A 5,984-nucleotide genomic window follows, 5' to 3' on the forward strand; every position below is an offset into this window, starting at 1 on the left:
GTTTCATTTCCTATTGAAATAATTATCAAAGAGATTTGAGTGCGAGGCAATAAAGAAGTTTTTTCTTCTTGGGTGGATCTTATAAATCTTGAATAAATCTTTAACCTGAATTATCATAAATTGTTACTGTATATGCGTATCTATATATATATATATATATATATATATATATATATATATATATATATATATAATATATATATATATATATATATATGCTGTTTATCTCCCTTTTACACTCACGTCCAACGCCCCGCCCAGACAACCGACCCCCTCTCCCCCAACGTACCAGTAGTAACCCCTACCCACAACCATGTATCTCCCACCTCCCAGTGGAAATACTCTCACTAACTTAAATTCGTGTCCTACTTGTGAGATCACCTTCGGACACTAGTGATGTTTGCAACTTTGTCGTCTAGCGAAGCATAGGTCATCACACCGGGTCCTTACAGGATTTGATGACTGATATATCAATTGATTTAGGGTAAAATTTCTCCAATCTGACTTTGATTCCAATTTCTGATACGTTTTTTTGTAAATGGTGCTAAAGCTACATAGACTCTGATGGTCAAGTAAATATGATATTACTTTTTATAGTATGCCCTAAAATCTTATGAATTCATACGTTGTTATCTGAATTATGTGCATCTTAATTAAAGATTTTTAAACTATTCAAGTAGCCACAGAATTAATCTTGGTAGTAATTACTGGAAAATTCAAATAAACATCCTGTTAGAAAAGAGAACAAATACTTTCTCAGTTCTCGACACTTCAAAAGAATTGATCAAAACATAAACATATCTCTAGTCAATAAATTCTATTATAAAGAAAATGAGCATTTTGAATAAATTCAAATGAAAAAGGAGGCATGTAATAGTGGAAAGGATTTTAAAGCAAAAATTAGGATATTTGTTTTCAAAGAAGAAAGAGAATAACTACCACTTTTTTCGAAATTCTTAACACTACCATATGAAGAGTAAATTTTCTATAAGAAAAAAAAAGGATACCATATTCAGCTGACTTCTACGAGCATAACAAGGTCTACTAATTTCCGATGATAATTGGAACTCTGCTGAGAAACACGAGCTATCGTTATCCTTTGGCCATTATGACGAAACTTTGATCGTTAAAGGGGAAATCGCTCCCGATTATAGCACTTCACGCCAGATTATCAAACCTGGATGATCGTTATTCTGCTCTCAAGGGTCAGGACCGCCGTAGCGGTCATGGATGACGTGATATCTTCCTAATTATCTTTAGTGAGGAAGAGAGAAGCATTCGTTTTCTTCTTTCTTGGTCTTGGGACGTTGTTTGCTTCACATATTGCAAGATTCTCATAAAAAATTAAAATTCGGTAATTTTATTTTAATGGCTAGGCTTTCAATCAATTTACTTATGCTGAAATGATTTAATTTATATCTAACACTTGTGAAAACTTGCCAGATAAACCATTTTTATTCTTCAACATCACTTGTCCCCTTCTCATAAATTTTATGAGATTGAATTAATCGCATTACAGGTACGTCTAACTTAGAAACACCCACGCACAAAATCCTGGGATTTTTACTCAGCATATTTGCACCTGGTATGAGATTATAAATCCTCAAGATTTCCGAGGTGAAGTTATGTAGATGCTCGGAAGAATCCTTATCAAAAATGTTCAAAATACACATTACTCTTAGTTCTCCGAACGCCTGCATCTGTTTTTTTCAAATAGTAGATTAGATATAAACATAAACATGTTAATTACAAAATTAGGCAGACTTCAATATCTAAGGAGCCAAAGTATTTTCATTGGTAAGTTTTTCTTAAAAACATCGAAAAGTGGGTTAATTAGAAAATCTCGATTTCTTATCCAGTATAAAGAGTTTCTCGTTTTCTATTTTTTTATCCAGGTAGCCTAAAAAGAGAGCATATAGAAACGTCCTCATTCGAGATAGTGCACAAGAGGTAAAATACAAAAACCAATATGATGTAAACACTTCATTTATAAAAGTTATTGCTTATATTCTAAAACTTCAGAAAACTTCCACGAAAGAAAATGACAGATGCATCTTCCATACGATCGTCAGTCCCATTTATTATGAAAATAAAAAACAAAAAATTAAGCAACAAGGAGCCTATTTCAACATAATACACCTCTTTACGTCACACAAAAGATACCAATACCTTTTTCGTTCACTATTTTAAGAAGTCCTTCAACTTAAACATTCTTTTGAATAAACCTAAGTAAAAGAAACCCAACTCAAGTAGTCCATTATTCCTTGTGAGGTAAAAGAATAGCAAGAACAAGACAAACGAAGAGTTAAAACAAGGGAAAAGAATAAAAAAGTCCTCACAATCCCGTAGAGTATTCTTTGAAGAGCGACCATACATCTCACAGAGAGGAGTCATGGTGGGTCGTTTGTCTGCAGTAGATAAGGGACGACAAAACCTTTTTGAAGGTCAGAGGGGAGTACAAAAGAAATGACTTGCCAAGAGAGAGAGAGAGAGAGAGAGAGAACAACCTTGGAATAATTTGTAAAATATCATCGTTATTCTAGACACATTTGCACGAAATCACTCTTACTATAAATGCTAGCGTTATTCAGCTATCAAATGCAATTCAACTATGATATTATTCAAAGATATTAGTTGAAAACCACCCCAGTTCGCTAAAATACTACATGCTTTTACATATGTATCCATACACATGATATGTTGTAGGATCTTGGTTAACACACACACACACACACACACAACACACACACACACACATATATATATATATATATATTATATCTATATATATATGATATATATATATATATATATATATATATATGTGTCGTGTGTGTGTGTGTGTGTGTGTGTGTGTGTGTGTTAACCCAAGATCCTACAACATCTCTTACGTGCTTTCAAGAAAAAAACCAGTGCGTACTTTTAAAATAGTGTATAATAGTAATAAAATACTAACAACAATTTCACTCCTGAACCCAAGTCACTGAGTAGAGAGGCATAATTCCACTCCTCGACTCGATTACAACAGAGGTTTCGGACACAGTCTCGGTGTTTCGGACTGATTCTGTATATCTACATCAAGAACTTCTACTTTTATCCAGCTTTTCTTATTTATTTTTTATTTTTTATTTTATTTTTTTTTTTTTTTGTCCCTAATGGAATGAAAATTGCCCGTTTGGATATATTGATTTTGAGACAAAATTAATTATTGTGGTGCTATTCTAGACCAGATTTGCACTGAATAATTTTGTATGAAGTTGGAATCAATGATTTGTTCGCTAAATTTGTCTCATTTTATTGCTAAAAATGTTCTTGTCACAATTGACATTTTGTATTTATCATGTAGCACTGAATTGCCTTTTCCAGCCCCATAATCCGATTAAGTCAACTCCCAGTGCTATTCTTACTTTGGAGTCTCTCTTCCCCTAAATATTTTGTTTTGGGGGCCCCCAAATTAAAAACCCATTCCCTAAAAGGTTCCCTTTCTTCTCTGGTAGTTGTCGGATTTACATTTTATATTGTGTGTACCGCATAACCCTTGTGATGTGTGTGATGACAGCTTTTCTTTTTAATATGAATAGTGATATTTCTCGTTCCATTCACCGTTGATGGTCAGCAGGAAATACATGTATGGAATATCCAACAAAGCCTATAATGATACTGCATGATAGTCTTAAGCGATAAAACCATAGCACATGTAATGCGATATTGATATGGAAAATAGAAAGGCAAAACAGAGAGGGGAAATAGCAAAATAGAGAATTCGCATAAAAATGTTTACTAAAAACTACACAAAAATTTGTTAATTTAATTATCTCTCCTCTCTCTTCTCTCTCTCTCTCTCTCTCTCTCTCTCTCTCTCTCTCTCTCATACACATACACACACACACCACACACACACACACACACACACAAAACACACCCCCAGAGTTTTCTAGCCTAACGTCACCCTAGCCTTCTGTCAAAAGTCCTACAACTCGAAATTCTCCGTATCCCTGACATTAATAATACCCAAAACGTGTCATTCTTAGGCCTAACCTACCTGCGGGTTGTACCACACGGCAGCAAATGCCTTCCAAACAGCAAAATCCCTCACAGAAATAATTGGAGAAAACTCGAAAAAAATCAAGGAGACAAATGATAAATTTTCAAGAATCTGGGGCGTGATCAAAGGACTACAGGAGTTCCTAGACAGTCTTAAAAACTGGAAACAAATAATCTCCCAGGGATCTAGGATGCAATCAAAGGAGTGCAGGAATCGCTAGACAAACGCACAGATAGCCACCAGACTCCTTTGAATGCGGCATCCATTTTTTCCTCTCCTCCCAGCAACACGGGAGAAATGAGGGAGTGACACAAAGTCGAGATGGCCATACCCACCCAGGTGCTAACTGGCCTCTCTCCCTCAGTCAAAGTGCCCCCATCACCTATAGACCGTTCTGAGGGGACCGTTGGTCTCCCCAACCTTTTTTTCCTTTTTTCCCTCCCCAGTGCCTCCTGTGGAAGATAGATCTCCCAGTGACAATCACCAGTCCTCATGATTCTTCCCACCCTATCTCCCCCCCACAACCCGCCATCGATGGGGATGGATGAGAGTGAATATGAGGGGTCTGGCGGCTGGCAGAAACAAACATTCAGAAAGAAGAAAACAACCTCTCGTTTGGCCACTGGATCAGAGCTCAGCATTCTTGTTTCACCTCGCCCGAAAACCCGAGAAGAGATGTCACGTAGTAATTCACAATCTGCGCTCATCGGTGATGATAGACGCCATAGTCGAGAGAGTCAAGTTTCTCATTGGCTTGGACCCACTCATCTCTCACGAACTCCCATACAAAAGTAAACATAAAGTCCCTTACAGGATTACCTGCCTATTTCAACACGTCGATGTTCTTAAAAAAGGCGAGAATTTCGGACCTAATATATTAGTTTTCAAGATATAACCTAATCCGGGGACCACCGCCCCCCCCTGCCCAGGGGAACTTGCTGACATCCCTACCAAGGTCACTTGCACCACAAGTGCCAGCCATCCGCCCACGGCGAGTGACTCCCACTCCTACTGCTAAGATACTCCTTCCTGGCTAATCCCCCATCCACCCAAATGATCAGCGCATTCATCTCCCATCTTCGTGAGTAGCCATGGATACATTTAACATAATCTCTTGGAATATTTTTGGCCTCAAGAGGAACATCCTCTCCTAAACATGTTCTGTAAAAACTTCAAAGGCATCGTATACACACACACACACACACACACTTTCACCACACACTATATATATATATATATATATATATATATATATATATTATATATATATATATACATATATATATATATATATATATTATATAATATATGTGTATTATATATATATATATATATATATATATATATATATTATTAAATTAAAATTATGTATGTATATATATATATATATTATATATATATATATATATATATATATATATATATATTATATATGTCGCTCGGACCACTCTGTCTCAGGGAAGCTAAATGATGAGTCTCTTTATTCCAAGAAACGTCATAGCATATCACATTATATATCATTCAAATATATCATTGCAAATCCCCTCTTTATGTAACAGATTGCTCGGCCACCTCTCTGCTAGCACCAGCCTAGCCACAGCTCACATAAAATAGCTTATACATATAAAAAAAAAAACACATGGCCGGCTCATAAAAACACTATGATAACTGACGTCTCTGGCAGTATAATGTCAATCACACATTATTCTTTTCCAACAGCCTGCATATGGGCTATAATAAGGAAATATATCTCCTCATCTTGAACTTTCTTACTCTCCCATGTATGTGATTGGTCTGCAGCTGTACAGACACGTGAAACACGCTGTAGCGAAAACGTCTCCCGTGGAAGACAACTGATGACTCCTGTAGTCCAAAAGCGCTTGTAGAACCCCGTAGACTCGTAGAAACTCTTGCATGTGGGCAAACATCAGCAACATCT

This window comes from Macrobrachium nipponense, chromosome 18 (genome assembly GCF_015104395.2).
Source record: "Macrobrachium nipponense isolate FS-2020 chromosome 18, ASM1510439v2, whole genome shotgun sequence".
Classification (NCBI taxonomy): Eukaryota; Metazoa; Arthropoda; class Malacostraca; order Decapoda; family Palaemonidae; genus Macrobrachium; species Macrobrachium nipponense.